Here is a 24,384-nt window from a genome sequence, read left to right as displayed (position 1 = left end):
ATTACATTGTATCTCTTAGTTGTAGGTAGTTTGTTCGGTCTTGTTACACTTGGGTTCCAAACCAGCTATTCTTTATTAAGAAGGTTTTTTTATGCACCCTTGTAGCAGAAGTGTGCTGATCTCACCTGTCTGAGTTGGGGACTGCTGGTAGAAGGCTTATTGTTTGCTTTCCTGTTTGGTAGTTAGCTTAAAATTGTTTTCTATTTGCTCATATTTAACCTCCTGTTTGTGTTGTACTGCTCTTTGTGCAGTAGCGGTTAGCAGTGCCCTGTATAGATGGAAAAGCTTAGAAGCTGAGTTTCACAAAAACAGTTGCCGATGAAAACCTTCCAAGATTTTCTCCTGTTCTAGGAGCAACTTCATTGCGCACCGAGCAGTATTGCCTTATAGATCAACCTTATCCCATGCAACGTACAGGTCCCTCTTATAGCTTCTGTGCTACCAGCACAGTCCTGTCAAATTAACCCATTCCCTTCCCTAATAAAACATACAGTAAGAGACTGCTATCATGGGCGGGCAGTTTCCCATCATTTCTCTAGCCATACTGATAGACCTGGGCATCCTGAAGCAATGTAGCAATTGTCTCATGTATACTGACAACCACTTACTCCTGAAACAAACAAATTCTTTATGTGAGAGATATAATTACACTATGAGATTGGAGGCAAGACTCTCCCACATAAGGGCAAATAGAATGCACACAAACACACACTTCCCACACTATATAAGGATAGCACACATAAACCCACATAAGTGGAGGTACTCACTAGTAACTTTCCAAAAGATCAGAGGCCTCCCAAACAGAAACCACTTACACACGTAACAATGCAAAAAACAACCACAATACATAACACACACACCAGTGTCTGAACAAATAAGCCCATAAGGTCATAACACCACAAAACCTAACAGGTGACTCCATTGTGAGAGACATGGATATTCCCCTCACCAGGCTGTATAAGGAGTGAGTTATGGTTAGCTACCTGTCAGGTGCCACAATCCATCAAGTCACTCAAGCATTGAAGTCACTCAACCACAAGCCCCAGTATGACTCTGTCATAGTCCATGTGGGGTGAATGACTTCAGGCATAACTCACTGGTCAATATGAAGAGAGAAATGACTTTGCTCCCAGATTGTGTGACAGGCAGGTATAAGCCTAGCCGTAAACAGCATTCTACCTTCTCCATGTATGATGCCACAGTGATAAGTAAAAATTTTGAATTTAACAATTGGGTTATCTTCTGGTGTCATTTCAAGGGGATACAAAACATAACTGATCATCTCACTTTTAAACAAAAAAGAAATATGACAAAACAAGCCATACTAAAAGATAAAAGAAACTTCTATACTCAACTACAACAATCTTCCCTTCACCAACCACATAAATTTTGGACTGCTATTAACACACTGCTATCCCCTGCCAAAGCTGTCACACCTAATCCACTAGGCTCTAACCCTGACTCTCCTTTACAAACAGCTAATGCCTTTAATACCTTCTTTACTTCAGCTATACTAAAACTAGCTAACCAACAAATCCCTGATACCTCCAGAATATTAACCCCTAGCTCCACCCCCCCATTTCATCTTAAACCCATACCCACCTCTTATATATTGTCCTTACTTCAAAAACTTAAACCAACAACCCCCTCAGCTGACAAATTACCAGCAGAATACCTCCAACTAGGTGCAAAAGCTATAGCCTACCCCATCTCTGTATTGATTAATAGGATCTTAAAGGAAAGTACTATCCCCTCAGTCTGGAAAATCTCACACATTATCCCCCTTTTCAAAGGAGGTGACTCTACGGAGTATTCTAACTTCCGCCCCATAGCTTTACTATCTCCTCTTGCAAAAATAATGGAGAAATGCATCCACAAACAGTTACTTAATCACCTACTAAGCTTCAATCTCCTAGCTAACTGCCAACATGGCTTTCGACCATTCCATAGTACTACCACAGCCTTACTATCCTTCATAGACTCTATAAACAAAAATCGCAACAATAATACTCCCTCTTCAGCATTCTTTGTTGACCTGTCAAAAGCCTTTGACATGGTTAATCACCAACTCCTCTTACATCGTTTAAAATCCCTCTCTCTGGACAATCTTGCATTAAGCTGGTTCACGTCCTATCTTGAAAATCGCAAACAGGCAGTTCTCTGGGACAACCATCTCTCTGATCTTCTCCCCACCTCTATTGGGGTCCCTCAGGGCTCTATCTTAGGTCCTCTTCTGTTTTCCATTTTTATAAATGACCTTCATCTATCCACACCTCTATCTACCTGTATTCAATATGCAGATGACACTACCATCATTTGCTCTGCCTCAACTTAGACTGAACTTCACTCCCTCACACAAAAAACCTTCACCACCATAGAGCAATGGTTCTCTAATCATTGTCTCCTCCTCAACCCCAAGAAAACCAAACTTCTCATCTTTCCACCCACTCACCTGTCTCCCTCTATGGATTTCACACTCACATCCAATAATGGCACCCTCATCACCCCAGACCAAACGACCAAACTCTTGGGTATTACTATTGACAACCAACTAAAATTTGACTTTCATATTAACTCAACAATAAAAACAACTGACAGAAAACTAGGTTCTCTCTACAGAATCAAATCTTTCTTAACTCCTGAAGCCAGATCTAATATAGCTAGAACCCACTTAATCTCTACCCTATTATATGCTTCCCCCATATACACTAATCTTTCTAAGTATAATCTCAATAAACTAGCCACATCATACAACAACATTGCCAGATTTACTACGGCCTCTCCATATAGGACTCACCATTGCTTGAATCTCACAAAACTAGGGTGGCTGGAACTACCCCACCTAATACAATACTATCAACTTACAATTGCCCACAAAGCCCTTCATCACCTAGAGAACACACCAATGCTCTCCACCCTTATAAAACCCTATACCAATATGAAGAACCTTCGCTCCTCTAACAAAATACTGATTCAAACTTCTCTATCAAATAACATAGCAGGTGACTCCACATTTTCCAACTCAGTTGGCAAAATATGGAATCAACTACCACCAGACCTCACATCCCTGACCTCAATTCCACAATTTAAAAACAAACTCAAAATCTTCCTAACTAACCACTGGCTATGCTCTTGCTATAACCCTGGCTAACTTCTTTCTTTTTTCCCTCCTTCCTCTCTTCTGACCTCCCTCTCCTCCTCCTCCTAACTCTAGTATACTATAACTTCCACTTCTTAATTATTTCTGTCTCTCTCTCTCTATAAATAGACATAAATCTAATTTTGCTTCTCATGAATATAGTAATACTGTAACTAAGTAAAATATCTAATCTTATTCACCTGCTAAGCCTCATATTGTACTCTTATGTCAATACATTCTGGAAGAAATTTAAAGCAAATGTTTTCTTTTTATTGTATAATTCTGTATATTTTTAACTTAAGTAGTAGTTAGCAGAGCTTTTCTCCCCGGGCCTCCACTGAAAATGGACATGTATCCAGTTGGACTAGCCCGGTTAACAAATGTAAAATAAAATAAATAAAAATAAAAAAAAAAATACAGTATCTGTCAGCCTGGAAAGACATGGTTGGCAGGCCACACTTTTTACTAGGGATCCTCTGCACCTGTCTCCTTTAGGCTTTTGTATACTGGAAAAGGCATTAGCCATGCTTATTGTGCCTTTTTTAGGCAGCGTCAAAATAAGCGACCTCTCAACATAACAAAATCCCCTCTATTTAAATTTGAAGTACTGCTGCTTACTTCTAAGAGTCTAAACAAGAAACTGCACTCCTTGGAAGCACTCCTCACTTTGGAAGATGCTGGTTTCTCTTCAGTCACCGAGACATGGTTCAAAGATGTGGAAAGCACCCTGGCCATGAGGGGCTGCAATGCCTTCTATATGTTCAGACCACGAACTGAGTGTGGAAGAACCAAAGGAGGAGGTGCATCCGTCTTCAATAAAGATATGCACACCGCAAGACTGCTCAAACAGTATGACTCTCTTGTGCTACTTCATACAGAATTAAGAATAGGTAAAGCCCCCTACTACATCATAGCTAGCTATAGGTCCCCCACCATGAAACAGGAAAAGCATAGCTAATTCCTGGACTTCCTGAAGTCACTTGTCGTACAGCCCAGCACGTTACTCATGGGTTATTTTAATTATATTACCATTAACTGGGTGACATACATGACCACAAATATGCTGGCTCAGAGGTTCTTGGACTTTGCCATTGCAAACGCTCCAGAACAGCTAGTAAGCACACCCACAAGATGCTCAAATGTCCTGGGCATAGTACTTACTAACATGAAAGGGCATCCCCCCCCCCCCACGTCTGATATCCTTCCTGGTAAGATTTGACAAGAAATCATCCTAATTTGATGTAATTAAAAGGCCAGATACCCCATCAAGCTCAAAAAAGATTAATAATTTTTCAGAGACAAGTTGCCTCCTGCTAAGTGATGTTATAAGAAGTTTCAAAGCCTCCTCAAATGCAGATAAAATGGACTTCTATGCAGAGGTGTACACCAATGCTCTGTATAGCCACTTAAACAGTTGTATAGAATCAGCTGAACCTGACCAGATTGAAACCAGGTCTTGATGAAAAACAAACCACCCTGGTGGAACCCTAGTGTAAGCAGGTTATACAACAAGAAAAAGAAGCTAATGTCCAAGAGCAAGAGGGAACTGGCTCAGCAGAGGAAGAAATCCCTCTTTAGCTTAAACAAACAAATTGGAGATCTTGTCAAGTCCTCCAAAGCTAATTATCAAGAAAAAATAACCTCCCTAGTTAAGGATAATCACAAAGCATTCTTTAACTATGTCATAAATCTAAATAGGAATACCCAGCTATGCACTGAACTGTTTGTGGATGGCACCGCCCATACTCAACCTGAGGGAATAGTCAAACTGCTAGGTGACAGAATTGAAGCAAACTTCAACCCTATACCCTCCAGTCATCCCCCAAAATATACCTGCCACCATTCCTCAGCCTACTTTCTCAAGGTAGCAAGTCATCTCAGCACTCTGCAAGACCAAAAAATGGATCATAAGTGGGACCAGACAAAATCCCGGTTGACTTTTAAACAACTTAAAACATGACCTAGCGAACCACTTGGATCCCTGTTTAACCACAGAATGTGAACTGGCTATGTTGCGGGCTTGTGGTGGAATGGATGATAGGAACAGTAGCCCCTCTACAGAAAGGGGGACCATCAACCAACACTGGGAATTAAAGACCCATAAGGTTGACTGGCCTCATTTGCAAGGCCATAGAAAAAATCCTTATGGACCTTATTAACTCGGAATCCAACCCAGTTCATATTCGTTAAACGTAGATTATGCCTGTTAAAGATAGTTGACTTCTTCAAAAAAGTCACCAAGGCCCTGGACGAGGGAAAGACAGTGTATACTGCCTATCTTGACCTAGTCCATGAATTTGACATAATCCCCCACTCAGATATTATAGAGAAACTCTCACAATTGGCGATTAACCCATATGTCACCAGATGGGTAGCCAACTAGCTCACTGACAGGACACATACTGTCAAAAATGGGTGACTTCACCTCTAACAAAAGACCAGTCACCAGTGGCATACAACAGGATTATGTGCTGGGCCCCTTAGTTTTTGGAATTTATTTCTCAGAAATGCAAGCAAACTTGGATGGCCTGTGGCTGACCAAGTTTGGTGATGACTGCATATTGGGAGCAATCATTGAGTCCCCCTGTGATGTTAATATACTGAAGGCAGGGTTAACGCAGACAAATGATGTGTAACAAAGCCATGGATTAAAGATAAATGTAAAAAAAAATGCATTATTATTCCATTAGGGAAAGCTAACATCCCTGCTAATTACATTATAAACAGTACCCCCCTAAGTGTAGACCCTGTGGTATGAGATCTGGGTACTCAAGTTGATAACAACCTGAATTTTGACCACCACATATCCACAGTAGTAAGAAATCCTTCTATGTGGCACATCTTATATGTAATGGCATCACATCTAGATCTAAGGATATTATAATTCCATTATACTCAGCCCTCATGAGACCAATAACTGAGTACAATGGTCCGTTTTGCATGCACTTCACCAGACACCTGCAACAGTTGGAGAGACCACAGAGGTTTCTCACCAATAAATTGCAGGGTACACAAAACTAGTCAAACGGAAAGACTGCAAGCCCTGTCACTGTATTCTGTTCCCTCTGGGTTGTTAAGGGGTGACCTGTGCCTGGCTTACAGGGCAGTCTCTAACCCGGCCCCGATGGAAATACTTCTTCTTTCAGCTTTTCCAGGTTAGGGGTCGCCTTACTACATATGTGTAAATCAAACTGCAGGAGGGTCACTCACTCCAGGAAACTTAACCTAGCCTTTGACATGAACAGGTCATGCTGGAGAGATAGATATATCAAACAGAAACTGCCACTTCTCTGGCACAAGCTTGCAATGCACATGAAACAGCGCCCTTCCATGACCCTCTTCAAATGCAACCTAGATCAATGGATGGGTGACTGAAAATTCCTTCCTGTGGAGGTGCCGATGTCTCTCCTGAACAGAGTCAGTATTAACTATCATAGACACTTAACTCTGCGAACGTCACTCACCTAACCACCATCAATTGGGGCAACTTGAGATAAATATGGCTAAGTTTGGAAGGGCTCTAAGTTTGTTAGCCTAGTACCCTCCTATCAACCTGTGAAGATATAAATCCAGTATAACATGAAATTAGTAGTCATATATCGCAAAGCAGTGTCTTTGTTCCTTAAGGGCAGTGACAGTGTTGCTATTGAGGGTCTGATTGCGTAGCATAGATATGCTTTGCCAAGGTCTATTCTGTTTGCTTTTATGACATATCACTGTACTTTAAGTAATGGTCTGTTTAAGCTTTGAGCCTTAACCGATACAAAGTGGCCCACTTGCTGTTCATTTCTTAGAAGTATAGATTTTCACACAGATGAGGATCATATGTTTATTAGGTAAGCTTCAGCTCTTATTTCTCTAACATGTTATGTCGTACCCACCACAGTCCTCATAACGATGCATGTCCTATACAGTCTTGAATTCTAAGAGTTTTAACCAATCTTCTTCAGGATTGCTTCTCTAATTATTTGTCACCCTTCCTATGTAACAAAAAAATGTTTCTCCTATCTCCCTTAACTGTCCAAGCCTCAGTCCTCAGTTTGTGTGGTCTTTTGCTAATGGAATGATTAGAAAAATAGGTGAGGCCACCCACACCAAGAGGCCAGCCACTAGTGGAGTCCCCCAGGGCTCAGTACTGGGCCTGGTCCTTTTTGGCATCTACTTCTGTGAAATGGAAGCAAATGCTGAAGGTTTATGGCTGACTAAGTTTATAGATGATTGCATGCTGGGGGATATGTTAGACTCCCCTGCAGACACTTGCCTTCTTCAAAAAGGCCTTTTTCGGACTAACAGATAGGGCCAAAGCCATGGTCTTAAACTCAGTGCTAAAAATGCATTACTTTATCCTTTAGGAAGTCAGCCATCCTGGCTAATTAAGATTTTGATAATACGCACCTAAGAGCTGACCCAGTGGTCAGGCATGTAGGTACGAACATAGATAGTACCCTTACCTTTGACCACTACATGGCCACAGTGGTGAGGAACTCCTTTTATGTTGTGCAAGTTATAACTAAAGGTATGGCATCTAGGTCCAAAAAAAGTCATTATCCCACTGTACCCTGGCCTTATCAGAACAATCATAAGTTACAATGATCCCTACCTGTCCAGGCATATGCAGCAACTAAAGCAACCTCAGAGGTTCATTCCTTATGAAAAGAATACAAGCAGCAGAAAACCTGCCTAATGCAGAGCACCTTAAAGCCATTTCCTTCTACTCAGTCTCCTTTAGGTTGCTGAAGGGTGATCTATGTCCAGCTTATAAGGCTTCCGCAAACCCCACACTTATGAATCTCCTGCATATTTGTAAGTCAAGCAGTGACAGAAATACAAGGCTAGGAAACTGAATTTTGTCTGTGACTTAAACCGAACATGCTGCAGAGACAGGTATGTGTCCTTGAGACTGCCTCTCGTATGGAACAAGCATCCCATCCATTTGTAGCTGAGTTTGTCTATTACATAAGGGCAACCTACACCACTGAATGGGGAATAGGAAATTTACACTGGGCCTGTCACCCATGTCCCTTATGGACAGAAATAGATTTGCCATCCTTTTTAGATGGGTATTTTCATTCATGTAATCCACTTTATTTCTTTTATGAGCTTCAATCATGACACCCTCCAAAATACAATGTAAATATTTTCTAGAGTACTTGAAAGATTCTGATTTATAACAGTTTCAATTATGTTGTATAGAAAGTTACCACAGTAAAGTGAAGGACAGCTTTTTTTGAGAAAATGTTCTGTGTTAGCAAGTACTGAAGTGTAATGACAAAGCTGTCTAAAATGCAGTAAATAGCAAATCAGTTACGGCTATTTTTATGTGAATACAAGCGCTGTCGCTGACTTAATCAAACACAAATATTTTCTGATTATTTAAATGTACACAAGCATAATTTATGTAGGTTATGTACAAGGGAAACTGAACAGTTAATTTGTTTTTCAGTGAATTCATTTAACTTCAGTTTAAAACATTCATTAATTGCAAGTTTATTAAATATATCTCAAATATTTTACTAAAATATGATGCAAATGTAAATTTTGTGTTGTAAGCATAGAATGACAAATGGTAAGGAAAGCTATTTAGACATCTAGTGGTGAAAATGAAAAAATGCAGATGTACAAACGGAAAAAGGAATGTACAAAGAAAACGTGCCATTTACAAAGCACTTAACATAAGATTTTATAATGTGCAGAGTTAGAAAGTCATCAAAAAAAGATCATTTGTGACTTTAGTGCCATAGTGATGATTTCTAGAAATAGTTAAACCTGGAAAGAATGTTTATGAAGTAAATCCCTTTCTTAAGGTGCTTTGTCAAAGCATTAGATACATAACCGAAATGTTTCTCACTTAAAAACAAAGAAAAAAGGGCCAGAAAGTAAATAAATCAGCAAACATGCATAGGGGATGAAACTGAAAGTGTAGTTAACAAATGCTAATGCTTGGCTTTGTGAGCAAGGAGTGTGTCATTCATAATAATTCAAAAATTGAGCTGTAGTAAATTATGATCACTAGGAGGTGGAGCCCTTACATTTTCATCCTTCTGTAAAAAGAGAGCTTGGTAGATTTCCTTCGGTAGCTCAGTTGGTAGAGCGGAGGACTGTAGATGTTACAGTTGTAGTAATCCTTAGGTCACTGGTTCAATTCCGGTCCGAAGGAAAGGTTTTTAGTTTGGTGCTTTACAGATTGTGATCTGTTAAGAGAGGTAATGTCAGTTTGCCAAGTAATTAGTTCTCTCAGACAATGGTGAATGTGCGGTAGCCTTCACAATGCTTGAGGTTCCTGGTAACTTTGAATGGCTAAATTGAACATTTTATGTTTTCTGTAATCAGTTCAATGTTTTTTCACAGAGCATTTTACATTCCCTTAACACCTGAAGAAAAAAATGTACTGTATGTTGCTTTAATTAGATAATTGCACTGTATTACATTCTATCTGTTAATTGTAGGTAGTGTGTTTGATCTTGTTACACTTGGGCTCCAAACCAGCTATTCTTCATTAAGAAGGTGTTTTTATGCACCCTTGTAGCAGAAGTTTGCTGATCTCACCTGTCTGTGTTGGGGACTGCTGGTAGAAGGCTTATTGTTAGCTTTCCTGGTTGGTAGTTAGCTTAAAATTGTTTTCTCTTTGCTCATATTTAAGTCTCCTGTTTGTGCTGTGCTGCTCATTGCGCAGTGGCGGTTAGCAGTGCCCTGTATAGACAGAAAAGCTTAGAAGTTCAGTTTTACCCAAACAGTTGCCAATGAAAATCTTCCAAGGTTTTCTCATTCTCTAGGAGCTACTTAATTGCGCACCGAGCAGTATTGCCTTATAGATCAACCTTATCCCATGCAACATATAGGTCCCTCTTGTAGCTTCTTTGCCACCAGCACAGTCCTGTCAAATTAACCCATTCCCTTCCCTAATAAAACATACAGTAAGAGACTGCTATCATGAGCAGGCAGTTCCCCATCATTTCTCTAGCCATCCTGATAGACCTGGGCATCCTGAAGCAATGTAGCAATTGTCTCATGTATACTGACTACCACTTAATCCTGAAATAAACAAATACTTTATGTGAGAGATATAATTACACTATGAAATTGGAGGCAAGACTCTCCCACATAAGGACAAATTGAATGCCAAACAGGTTGTCAGTACACATACACACACTTCCCACACTATATAAGGACAGCACACATAAACCCCCATAAGTGGAGGTACTCACTAGTAACTTTCCAAAAGATCAAAGACCTGCCAAACAGAAACCACTTACACACATAACAATGCAAAAAACAACACAATACATATTACACACACCAGTGTGTGACCAAATAAGCCCATACGGTCGTAACACCACAAAAGTTAACGTATTGGTCATAGGTGTATCCATTGTGAGAGACATGGATATTCCCCTCACCATGCTGTATAAGGAGTGAGTTATGGTTAGCTGCCTGTCAGGTGCTACAATCTGTTAAGTCACTCAAGCACTGAAGTCACTCAACCACAAGTCCGAGTATGACTCTGTCATAGTCCATGTGGGGTGAATGACTTCAGGCATAACTCACTGGTCAATATGAAGAGAGAAATGACTTTGCTCTCAGATTGTGTCACAGGCAGGTATAAGTCTAGCCTTAAACAACATTTTACCTTCTCCATGTATGATGCCACATTGCTAAGTAAAAATGTTTGAATTTAACAATTGAGTTATCTTCTGGTGTCAGTTCAAGGGGATACAATATCTGTCAGCCTGGGAAGACATGGTTGGCAGGCCACGCTGTTTTGCCAGGGATCCTCTGCACCTGTCTCCTCTAGGATTTTGTATACTGGCAAAGGCATTAGCCATGCCTATTGTGCCTTTTTTAGGCAGCATCAAAATAAGTGACCTCTCAACATAACAAAATCCTCTCTATTTAAACTTGAAGTACTGCTGCTTAATTCTAGGAGTCTAAACAAGAAACTGCACTCCTTGGAAGCACTCCTCACTTTGGAAGATGCTGGTTTCTGTTCAGTCACCGAGACATGGTTCAAATATGTGGAAAGCACCCTGGCCGTGCAGGGCTGCAATGTCTTCCATACGTTCAGACCATGAACTGAGTGTGAAAGAACCATAGGAGGAGGTGCATCCATCTTCAATAAAGATATGCACACCTCAAGACTGGTCAAACAGTATGACTCTCTTAAGCTACTTCATACAGAATTAAGAATAGGCAAAGTCCCGTACTACATCATAGCTAGCTATAGGTCCCCCACCATGAAACAGGAAAAGCGTACCTAATGCCTGGACTTCCTGGAGTCACTTGCCATACAGCCCAGCACATTACTCATGGGTGATTTTAATTATATTATCATTGACTGGGAGACATACATGACCACAAATATGCCGGCTCAGAGGTTCTTCGACTTTGCCATTGCAAATGCTCTGGAACAGCTAGTAAACATACCCACAAGAGGCTTAAATGTCCTGGGCATAGTACATACTAACCTGAGAGAGCATTGCCCCCCCCACACTTGTGATATCCTTCTTGGTAAGATCGGACCATAAATCAACCTCATTTGATGTAGTTATAAGACCAGATACCCCATCAAGCTCAAAAAAAGATTAATAATTTTTCAGAGACAAATTGCCTCCTGCTAAGTGATGTTATAAGAAGTTTCAAAGCCTCCTCAAATGCAGATAAAATGGACTTCTATGCAGAGATGTACACCAATGCCCTGTATAGCCACTTAAGCAGTTGTATAGAATCAGCTGAACCTGACCAGATTGAAACCAGGTCTTGATGAAAAACAAACCACCCTGATGGAACCCTAGTGTAAGCAGGTTATACAACAAGAAAAAGAAGCTAATGTCCAAGAGCAAGAGGGAACTGGCTCAGCAGAGGAAGAAATCCCTCTCTAGCTTAAACAAACAAACTGGAGATCTTGTCAAGTCCTCCAAAGCTAATTATCAAGAAAAAATAACCTCCCTAGCTAAGGATAATCACAAAGCATTCTTTAACTATGTCCGAAATCTAAATAGGAATACCCAGCGATGCACTGAACTGTTTGTGGATGGTACCGCCCATATTCAACCTGAGGGAATAGTCAACCTGCTAGGTGACAGATTTGAAGCAAACTTCACCCCCTGTACCCTCCAATCATCCCCCAAAATATACCTACCACTATTCCTCAGCCTATTTTCTCAAGATAGCAAGTCATCTCAGCACTCTGAAAGACCAAAAAATGGAGCATATGTGGGACCAGACAAAATCCTGGTTGACTTTTAAATAACTTAAAACATGACCTAGCGAACCACTTGGATCCCTGTTTAACCACAGAATGTGAACTGGCTATGTTGCGGGCTTGCGGTGCAATGGATGATAGTAACAGTAGCCCCTCTACAGAAAGGGGGACCACCAACCAACAGTGGGAATTATAGACCCATAAGGGTGACTGGCCTCATTTGCAAGGCCATAGAAAAAATCCTTATGGACCTTATTAACAAGGACATAGGTAACTTCTAAACTTGGAACCCAACACAGTTCAAATTCGTTAAACGTAGATCATACCTGTTAAAGATAGTTGACTTCTTCAAGAAAGTCACCAAGGCCCTGGACGAGAGAAGGACAGTGCATTCTACCTATCTTGACCTAGTCCATGCATTTGACATAATCCCCCACTCAGATATTATAGAGAAACTCTCACAATTGGCAATTATCCCCTAAGTCACCAGATGGGTAGCCAACTAGCTCACTGACAGGACACATACTGTCAAAAATGTGTGACTTCCCCTCTAACAAAAGACCAATCACCAGTGGCATGCAACAGGGTTCTGTGCTGGGCCCCTTAGTTTTCAGAATTTATTTCTTAGAAATGTCAGCAAACTTTGATGGCCTGTGACTGACCAAGTTTCCTGATGACTGCAAATTGGGAGCAATCATTGAGTCTCCCAGTGATGTTAATATACTGAAGGCAGGGTTAACACAGACAAATGATGGGTACCAAAGCCATGGATTAAAGATAAATGCAAAAAAAATGCATTATTATTCCATTTGGGAAAGCTAACATCCATGCTAATTACATTATAGACAGCACCCCCCTAAGTGTAGACCCTGTGGTATGAGATCTGGGTACTCAAGTTGATAACAACCTGAACTTTGACCACCACATATCCACAGTAGTAAGAAATCCTTCTATGTGGCACATCTTATAAGTAATGGCATCACATCTAGATCTAAAGATATTATAATTCCATTATACTCAGCCCTCATGAGACCAATAACTGAGTACAATGGTCCATCTCAAGTTGATAACAACCTGAACTTTGACCACCACATATCCACAGTAGTAAGAAATCCTTCGATGTGGCACATCTTATAAGTAATGGCATCACATCTAGATCTAAGGATATTATAATTCCATTATACTCAGCCCTCATGAGACCAATAACTGACTACAATATTCCATTTTGCATGCACTTCACCAGACACCTGCAACAGTTGGAGAGACCACAGAGGTTTCTCACCAATAAATTGCAGGGTACACAAAACTAGTCAAATGGAAAGACTGCAAGCCCTGTCACTCTATTCTATTTCCTATAGGTTGTTAAGGGGTGATCTGTGCCTGGCTTGCAGGGCAGTTTCTAACGCGGCCCTGATTGAAATACTTCTTCTTATAGCTTTTCCTGGTTAGGGGTCGCCTTACTACATATGTGTAAATCAAACTGCAGGAGGGCCACTTATTCCAGGAAACTTAACCTAGCCTTTGACATGAACAAGTCATGCTGGAGAGATAGATATATCAACCAGAGGCTGCCACTTCTCTGGAAGAAGCTTGCAGTTCACATGAAACAGAGCCCCTCCATGACCCTCTTCAAATGCAACCTAGATCAATGGATGGGTGACTGAAAATTCCTTCCTGTGGTGGTGCTGATGTCCCTCCTGGACAGAGTCAGTATTAACTACCATTGACACTTACCTCTGCGAACGTCACTCACCTAACCACCGTCAATTGGGGAAATTTGAGATAAATATGACTAAGCTTGGAAGGGCTCTACGTTTGTTAGCCTAGTACCCTCCTATAAACCTATGACGATATAAATCCAGTATAACATGAAATTAGTAGTCATATATCTTAAAACAGTGTCTTTGTTCCTTAAGGGCAGTGACAGTGTTGCTATTGAGGGTCTGATTGCATAGGATAGATATGCTTTGACAAGATCTATTCTGTTTGCTTTTATGACAGAACACTGCACTTTAAGTAATGGTCTGTTTAAGCTTTGAGCCCTAATCGATACAAAGTGGCCCACTTGCTGTTCATTCCTTAGCAGTATAGATTTTCACAACAGAAGAGGATCATATGTTTATTAGGTAAGCTTCAGCTCTTATTTCTATAACATGTTATGTTGTACCCACCACAGTCCTCATAACGATGCATGTCCTATACATTCTTGAATTCTAAGAGTTTTAACCAATCTTCTTCAGGATTGCTTTTTCAATTTTTTGCCACCCTTCCTATGTAACAAAAAAATGTTTCTCCTATCTCCCTTAACTGTCCAAGCCTCAGTCCTCAGTTTGTGTGGTCTTATTCTAATGGAATGATTAGAAAAATAGGTGAGGCCACCCCCACCAGGAGGCCAGCCACTAGTGGAGTCCCTCAGGGCTCGGTACTGGGCCTGGTCCTTTTTGGCATCTACTTCTGTGAAATGGAAGCAAATGCTGAAGGTTTATGGCTAACTAAGTTTATAGATGATTGCATGATAGGGGTTATGTTTGACTCCCCTGCAAGACACTTGCCTTCTTCAAAAAGGCCTTTCTCTGACTAACAGATAGGGCCAAAGCCATGGTCTTAAACTCAATGCTAAAAAATGCATTATTTTACCCTTTAGGAAGTCAGCCATCCTGGCTAATTACCATTTTGATAATACACACCTAAGAGCTGACCCAGTGGTCAGGCATGTAGGTACGGACATAGATAGTACCCTCACATTTGACCACTACATGGCCACAGTGGTGAGGAACTCCTTTTATATTGTGCAACTTATAGGTAAAGGTATGGCATCTAGGTCCAAAAAAGTCATTATCCCACTGTACTCTGCCCTTATCAGAACAATCATAAGTTACAATGATCCCTACCTGACCAGGCATATGCAGCAACTAAAGCAACCTCAGAGGTTCATTCCTTATGAAAAGAATACAAGCAGCAGAAAACCTGCCTAATGCAGAGCACCTTAAAGCCCTTTCCTTCTACTCAGTCTCCTTTAGGTTGCTGAAGGGTGATCTATGTCCAGCTTATAAGGCTTCCGCAAACCCCACACTTATGAATCTCCTGCATATTTGTAAGTCAAGCAGTGACAGAAATACAAGGCTAGGAAACTGAATTTTGTCTGTGACTTAAACCGAACATGCTGCAGAGACAGGTATGTGTCCTTGAGACTGCCTCTCGTATGGAACAAGCATCCCATCCATTTGTAGCTGAGTTTGTCAATTACATAAGGGCAACCTACACCACTGAATAGGAATAGGGAATAGGAAATTTACACTGGGCCTGTCACCCATGTCCCTTATGGACAGAAATAGATTTGCCATCCTTTTTAGATGGGTATTTTCATTCATGTAATCCACTTTATTTCTTTTGTGAGCTTCAATCATGACACCCTCCAAAATACAATGTAAATATTTTACAGAGTACTTGAAAGATTCTGATTTATAACAGTTTCAATTATGTTGTATAGAAAGTCACCACAGTAAAGTGAAGGACAGCTTTTTTTGAGAAAATGTTCTGTGTTAGAAAGTACTGAAGTGTAATGACAAAGCTGTCTAAAATGCAGTAAATAGCAAATCAGTTATGGCTATTTTTATGTGAATACAAGCGCTGTCGCTGACTTAATCAAACTAAAATATTTTCTGATTATTTAAATGTACACAAGTATAATTTATGTAGGTTATGTACAAGGGAAACTGAACAGTTAATTCGTTTTTCAGTGAATTCATTTAACTTCAGTTTAAAACATTCATTAATTGCAAGTTTATTAAATATATCTCAAATATTTTACTAAAATATGATGCAAATGTAAATTTTGTGTTGTAAGCATAGAAGAATGACAAATGGTAAGGAAAGCTATTTAGACATCTAGTGGTGAAAATGAAAAAATGCAGATGTACAAACGGAAAAAGGAATGTACAAAGAAAACGTGCCATTTACAAAGCACTTAACATAAGATTTTATAATGTGCAGAGTTAGAAAGTCATCAAAAAAAGATCATTTGTGACTTTAGTGCCATAGTGATGATTTCTAGAAATAGTTACTGAAAGTGTAGTTAACAAATGCTAATGCTTGGCTTTGTGAGCAAGGAGTGTGTCATTCATAATAATTCAAAAATTGAGCTGTAGTAAATTATGATCACTAGGAGGTGGAGCCCTTACATTTTCATCCTTCTGTAAAAAGAGAGCTTGGTAGATTTCCTTCGGTAGCTCAGTTGGTAGAGCGGAGGACTGTAGATGTTACAGTTGTAGTAATCCTTAGGTCACTGGTTCAATTCCGGTCCGAAGGAAAGGTTTTTAGTTTGGTGCTTTACAGATTGTGATTTGTTGTGAGAGGTAACATCAGTTTGCCAAGTAATTAGTTCTCTCAGACAATGGTGAATGTGCGGTAGCCTTCACAATGCTTGAGGTTCCTGGTAACTTTGAATGACTAAATTGAACATTTTATGTTTTCTGTAATCAGTTCAATGTTTTTTCACAGAGCATTTTACATTCCCTTAACACCTGAAGAAAAAAATGTACTGTATGTTGCTTTAATTAGATAATTGCACTGCATTACATTCTATCTGTTAATTGTAGGTAGTGTGTTTGATCTTGTTACACTTGGGCTCCAAACCAGCTATTCTTCATTAAGAAGGTGTTTTTATGCACCTTTGTAGCAGAAGTTTGCTGATCTCACCTGTCTGAGTTGGGGACTGCTGGTAGAAGGCTTATTGTTTGCTTTCCTGGTTGGTAGTTAGCTTAAAATTGTTTTCTCTTTGCTCATATTTAAGTCTCCTGTTTGTGCTGTGCTGCTCATTGCGCAGTGGCGGTTAGCAGTGCCCTGTATAGACAGAAAAGCTTAGAAGCTCAGTTTTACCCAAACAGTTGCCAATGAAAATCTTCCAAGGTTTTCTCCTGCTCTAGGAGCAACTTCATTGCGCACTGAGCAGTATTGCCTTATAGCTCAACCTTATCCCACGCAACATATAGGTCCCTCTTGTAGCTTCTTTGCTACCAGCACAGTCCTGTCAAATTAACCCATTCCCTTCCCTAATAAAACATACAGTAAGAGACTGCTATCATGAGCGGGCAGTTTCCCATCATTTCTCTAGCCATCCTGATAGACCTGGGCATCCTGAAGCAATGTAGCAATTGTCTCATGTATACTGACAACCACTTAATCCTGAAATAAACAAATACTTTATGTGAGAGATATAATTACACTATAAAATTGGTGGCAAGACTCTCCCACATAAGGACAAATTGAATGCCAAACAGGTTGTCAGTACACATACACACACTTCCCACACTATATAAGGACAGCACACATAAACCCCCATAAGTGGAGGTACTCACTAGTAACTTTCCAAAAGATCAAAGACCTCCCAAACAGAAACCACTTACACACATAACAATGCAAAAAACAACCACAATACATATTACACACACCAGTGTGTGACCAAATAAGCCCATACGGTCGTAACACCACAAAAGTTAACGTATTGGTCATAGGTGTATCCATTGTGAGAGACATGGATATTCCCCTCACCATGCTGTATAAGGAGTGAGTTATGGTTAGCTGCCTGTCAGGTGCTACAATCCGTTAAGTCACTCAAGCACTGAAGTCACTCAACCACAAGTCCGAGTATGACTCTGTCATAGTCCATGTGGGGTGAATGACTTCAGGCATAACTCACTGGTCAATATGAAGAGAGAAATGACTTTGCTCTCAGATTGTGTCACAGGCAGGTATAAGTCTAGCCTTAAACAACATTTTACCTTCTCCATGTATGATGCCACATTGCTAAGTAAAAATGTTTGAATTTAACAATTGGGTTATCTTCTGGTGTCAGTTCAAGGGGATACAATATCTGTCAGCCTGGGAAGACATGGTTGGCAGGCCACGCTGTTTTGCCAGGGATCCTCTGCACCTGTCTCCTCTAGGATTTTGTATACTGGCAAAGGCATTAGCCATGCCTATTGTGCCTTTTTTAGGCAGCATCAAAATAAGTGACCTCTCAACATAACAAAATCCTCTCTATTTAAACTTGAAGTACTGCTGCTTAATTCTAGGAGTCTAAACAAGAAACTGCACTCCTTGGAAGCACTCCTCACTTTGGAAGATGCTGGTTTCTGTTCAGTCACCGAGACATGGTTCAAATATGTGGAAAGCACCCTGGCCGTGCAGGGCTGCAATGCCTTCCATACGTTCAGACCATGAACTGAGTGTGAAAGAACCATAGGAGGAGGTGCATCCATCTTCAATAAAGATATGCACACCTCAAGACTGGTCAAACAGTATGACTCTCTTAAGCTACTTCATACAGAATTAAAAATAGGCAAAGTCCCCTACTACATCATAGCTAGCTATAGGTCCCCCACCATGAAACAGGAAAAGCATACCTAATGCCTGGACTTCCTGGAGTCACTTGCCATACAGCCCAGCACATTACTCATGGGTGATTTTAATTATATTACCATTGACTGGGAGACATACATGACCACAAATATGCTGGCTCAGAGGTTCTTCGACTTTGCCATTGCAAATGCTCTGGAACAGCTAGTAAGCACACCCACAAGAGGCTCATATGTCCTGGGCATAGTACATACTAACATGAGAGAGCATTGCCCCCCCCCCACACTTGTGATATCCTTCTTGGTAAGATCGGACTGTAAATCAACCTCATTTGATGTAGTTATAAGGCCAGATACCCCATCAAGCTCAAAAAAATATTAATAATTTTTCAGAGACAAATTGCCTCCTGCTAAGTGATGTTATAAGAAGTTTCATAGCCTCCTCAAATGCAGATAAAATGGACTTCTATGCAGAGGTGTACACCAATGCTCTGTATAGCCACTTAAGCAGTTGTATAGAATCAGCTGAACCTGACCAGATTGAAACTAGGTCTTGACGAAAAAACAAACCACCCTGATGGAACCCTAGTGTAAGCAGGTTATACAACAAGAAAAAGAAGCTAATGTCCAAGAGGAACAGGGAACTGGCTCAGCATAGGAAGAAATCCCTCTTTAGCTTAAACAAACAAATTGGAGATCTTGTCAAGTCCTCCAAAGCTAATTATGAAGCAAAAATAACCTCCCTAGTTAAGGATAATCACAAAGCATTCTTTAACTATGTCAGAAATCTAAATAGGAATACCCAGCTATGCACTGAACTGTTTGTGGATGGTACCGCCCATATTCAACCTGAGGGAATAGTCAACCTGCTAGGTGACAGATTTGAAGCAAACTTCACCCCCTGTACCCTCCAATCACCCCCCAAAGTATACCTACCACCATTCCTCAGCCTATTTTCTCAAGATAGCAAGTCATCTCAGCACTCTGAAAGACCAAAAAATGGATCATAAGTGGGACCAGACAAAATCCTGGTTGACTTTTAAACAACTTAAAACATGACCTAGCGAACCACTTGGATCCCTGTTTAACCACAGAATGTGAACTGGCTATGTTGCGGGCTTGCGGTGCAATGGATGATAGTAACAGTAGCCCCTCTACAGAAAGGGGGACCATCAACCAACACTGGGAATTATAGACCCATAAGGGTGACTGGCCTCATTTGCAAGGCCACAGAAAAAATCCTTATGGACCTTATTAACAAGGACATAGGTAACTTCTAAACTTGGAACTCAACCCAGTTCAAATTCGTTAAACGTAGATCATACCTGTTAACGATAGTTGACTTCTTCAAGAAAGTCACCAAGGCCCTGGACGAGAGAAAGACAGTGCATTCTGCCTATCTTGACCTAGTCCATGCATTTGACATAATCCCCCACTCAGATATTATAGAGAAACTCTCACAATTGGCAATTATCCCCTAAGTCACCAGATGGGTAGCCAACTAGCTCACTGATAGGACACATACTGTCAAAACTGGGTGACTTCCCCTCTAACAAAAGACCAATCACCACTGGCATGCAACAGGGTTCTGTGCTGGGCCCCTTAGTTTTCAGAATTTATTTCTTAGAAATGCCAGCAAACTTTGATGGCCTGTGACTGACCAAGTTTCCTGATGACTGCAAATTGGAAGCAGTCATTGAGTCTCCCAGTGATGTTAATATACTGAAGGCAGGGTTAACACAGACACATGATGGGTACCAAAGCCATGGATTAAAGATAAATGCAAAAAAATGCATTATTATTCCATTTGGGAAAGCTAACATCCCTGCTAATTACATTATAGACAGCACCCCCCTAAGTGTAGACCCTGTGGTATGAGATCTGGGTACTCAAGTTGATAACAACCTGAACTTTGACCACCACATATCCACAGTAGTAAGAAATCCTTCTATGTGGCACATCTTATAAGTAATGGCATCACATCTAGATCTAAGGATATTATAATTCCATTATACTCAGCCCTCATGAGACCAATAACTGAGTACAATGGTCCATCTCAAGTTGATAACAACCTGAACTTTGACCACCACATATCCACAGTAGTAAGAAATCCTTCTATGTGGCACATCTTATAAGTAATGGCATCACATCTAGATCTAAGGATATTATAATTCCATTATACTCAGCCCTCATGAGACCAATAACTGACTACAATAGTCCATTTTGCATGCACTTCACCAGACACCTGCAACAGTTGGAGAGACCACAGAGGTTTCTCACCAATAAATTGCAGGGTACACAAAACTAGTCAAATGGAAAGACTGCAAGCCCTGTCACTCTATTCTGTTCCCTCTGGGTTGTTAAGGGGTGACCTGTGCCTGGCTTACAGGGCAGTCTCTAACCCGGCCCCGATGGAAATACTTCTTCTTTTAGCGTTTCCTGGTTAGGGGTCGCTTTACTACATATGTGTAAATCAAACTGCAGGAGGGTCACTCACTCCAGGAAACTTAACCTAGCCTTTGACATGAACAGGTCATGCTGGAGAGATAGATATATCAAACAGAGACTGCCACTTCTCTGGCACAAGCTTGCAATGCACATGAAACAGCGCCCTTCCATGACCCTCTTCAAATGCAACCTAGATCAATGGATGGGTGACTGAAAATTCCTTCCTGTGGTGGTGCTGATGTCCCTCCCGGACAGAGTCAGTATTAACTACCATTGACACTTACCTCTGCGAACGTCACTCACCTAACCACCGTCAACTGGGGAAATTTGAGATAAATATGACTAAGCTTGGAAGAGCTCTAAGTTTGTTAGCCTAGTACCCTCCTATAAACCTATGACAATATAAATCCAGTATAACATGAAATTAGTAGTCATATATCTTAAAACAGTGTCTTTGTTCCTTAAGGGCAGTGACAGTGTTGCTATTGAGGGTCTGATTGCATAGGATAGATATGCTTTGACAAGATCTATTCTGTTTGCTTTTATGACAGAACACTGCACTTTAAGTAATGGTCTGTTTAAGCTTTGAGCCCTAATCGATACAAAGTGGCCCACTTGCTGTTCATTCCTTAGCAGTATAGATTTTCACAACAGAAGAGGATCATATGTTTATTAGGTAAGCTTCAGCTCTTATTTCTATAACATGTTATGTTGTACCCACCACAGTCCTCATAACGATGCATGTCCTATACATTCTTGAATTCTAAGAGTTTTAACCAATCTTCTTCAGGATTGCTTTTTCAATTTTTTGCCACCCATCCTATGTAACAAAAAAATGTTTCTCCTATCTCCCTTAACTGTCCAAGCCTCAGTCCTCAGTTTGTGTGGTCTTATTCTAATGGAATGATTAGAAAAGTAGGCGAGGCCACCCCCACCAGGAGGCCAGCCACTAGTGGAGTCCCCCAGGGCTCGGCACTGTGCCTGGTCCTTTTTGGCATCTACTTCTGTGAAATGGAAGCAAATGCTGAAGGTTTATGGCTGACTAAGTTTATAGATGATTGCATGCTAGGGGTTATGTTAGACTCCCCTGCAGACACTTGCCTTCTTCAAAAAGGCCTTTCTCTGACTAACAGATATGGCCAAAGCCATGGTCTTAAACTCAATGGTAAAAAATGCATTATTTTACCCTTTAGGAAGTCAGCCATCCTGGCTAATTACCATTTTGATAATACACTCCTAAGAGCTGACCCAGTGGTCAGGCATGTAGGTACAGACATAGATAGTACCCTTACCTTTGACCACTACATGGCCACAGTGGTGAGGAAGTCCTTTTATGCTGTGCAACTTATAAGTAAAGGTATGGCATCTAGATCCAAAGAAGTCATTATCCCACTGTACTCTGGCCTTATCAGAACAATCATAAGTTACAATGATCCCTACCTGACCAGGCATATGCAGCAACTAAAGCAACCTCAGAGGTTCATTCCTTATGAAAAGAATACAAGCAGCAGAAAACCTGCCTAATGCAGAGCATCTTAAAGCCCTTTCCTTCTACTCAGTCTCCTTTAGGTTGCTGAAGGGTGATCTATGTCCAGCTTATAAGGCTTCTGCAAACCCCGCACTTATGAATCTCCTGCATATTTGTAAGTCAAGCAGTAACAGAAATACAAGGCTAGGGAACTGAATTTTGTCTGTGACTTAAACTGAACATGCTGCAGAGACAGGTATGTGTCCTTGAGACTGCCTCTCGTATGGAACAAGCATCCCATCCATGTGTAGCTGAGTTTGTCTATTACATAAGTGCAACCTAGACCACTGGATGGAGAATAGGACATTTACACTGGGCCTGTCACCCATGCCCCTTATGGACAGAAATAGATTTGCCATACTTTTTAGATGGGTATTTTCATTCATGTTGTTGTCTCTTTCGGCTTTTCCGGTTAGTGGTCGCCACAGCGAACTCTGGTCTGCTAATGATTAGCAGTAGATTTTACATGCTGAGTTGCCGGCCCTGACGCACAACCTTCAACGAAGGTACGCCCATTCATGCATGTCTCCACACAGAAGACGCTCTAGCTGAGAATTGAACAGGACAACGTCTTACTGTGAGGTGACAACGCTACCGCAGCACCATCATGTAATCCACTTTATTAATTTTATGAACTGCAATCATGACACCCTCCAAAATACAATGTAAATAGTTTACAGAGTACTTAAAAGATTCTGATTTATAACAGTTTCAATTATGTTGTATAGAAAGTTACCACAGTAAAGTGAAGGACAGCTTTTTTTCAGAAAATGTTCTGTGTTAGAAAGTACTGAAGTGTAATGACAAAGCTGTCTAAAATGCAGTAAATAGCAAATCAGTTACGGCTATTGTTATGTTAATACAAGCGCTGTCGCTGACTTAATCAAACTAAAATATTTTCTGATTATTTAAATGTACACAAGCTTAATTTATTTAGGTTATGTACAAGGGAAATTGAACAGTTAATTCGTTTTTCAGTGAATTCATTTAACTTCAGTTTAAAACATTCATTAATTGCAAGTTTATTAAATATATCTCAAGTATTTTACTAAAATATGACGCAAATGTAAATTTTGTGTTGTAAGCATAGAAGAATGACAAATGGTAAGGAAAGCTATTTAGACATCTAGTGGTGAAAATGAAAAAATGCAGATGTACAAACGGAAAAAGGAATGTACAAAGAAAACGTGCCACTTGTAAAGCACTTAACATAAGATTTTATAATGTGCAGAGTTAGAAAGTCATCAAAAAAAGATCATTTGTGACTTTAGTGCCATAGTGATGATTTCTAGAAATAGTTAAACCTGGAAAGAATGTTTATGAAGTAAATCCCTTTCTTAAGGTGCTTTGTCAAAGCATTAGATAAATAACCGAAATGTTTCTCACTTAAAAACAAAGAAAAAAGGGCCAGAAAGTAAATAAATCAGCAAACATGCATAGGGGATGAAACTGAAAGTGTAGTTAACAAATGCTAATGCTTGGCTTTGTGAGCAAGGAGTGTGTCATTCATAATAATTCAAAAATTGAGCTGTAGTCAATTATGATCACTAGGAGGTGGAGCCCTTACATTTTCATCCTTCTGTAAAAAGAGAGCTTGGTAGATTTCCTTCGGTAGCTCAGTTGGTAGAGCGGAGGACTGTAGATGTTACAGTTGTAGTAATCCTTAGGTCACTGGTTCAATTCCGGTCCGAAGGAAAGGTTTTTAGTTTGGTGC

The 24,384-nt window shown here is 40.4% G+C and overlaps 3 non-coding genes across 3 annotated transcripts; all 3 read left to right on the top strand.

Moving 5' to 3' along the window:
* Positions 1-9,206: 9,206 nt before the first annotated feature.
* On the top strand, positions 9,207-9,296 carry TRNAY-GUA. Its single transcript is given in 2 exon segments — positions 9,207-9,243; positions 9,261-9,296. It is a non-coding gene; the product is annotated as a tRNA-Tyr (tRNA).
* A 7,261-nt stretch (positions 9,297-16,557) lies between these two features.
* Positions 16,558-16,647, top strand: TRNAY-GUA. The gene is given in 2 exon segments: positions 16,558-16,594; positions 16,612-16,647. It is a non-coding gene; the product is annotated as a tRNA-Tyr (tRNA).
* Positions 16,648-24,275: 7,628 nt separating this feature from the next.
* Positions 24,276-24,365, top strand: TRNAY-GUA. The gene is given in 2 exon segments: positions 24,276-24,312; positions 24,330-24,365. It is a non-coding gene; the product is annotated as a tRNA-Tyr (tRNA).
* The last annotated feature ends 19 nt before the right edge of the window (positions 24,366-24,384 follow it).

Source organism: Protopterus annectens, chromosome 2.part2 (assembly GCF_019279795.1).
Source record: "Protopterus annectens isolate FY-2018-M chromosome 2.part2, PAN1.0, whole genome shotgun sequence".
Taxonomy (NCBI): domain Eukaryota; kingdom Metazoa; phylum Chordata; order Ceratodontiformes; family Protopteridae; genus Protopterus; species Protopterus annectens.
This window is presented reverse-complemented; position numbering and strand designations above follow the sequence as displayed.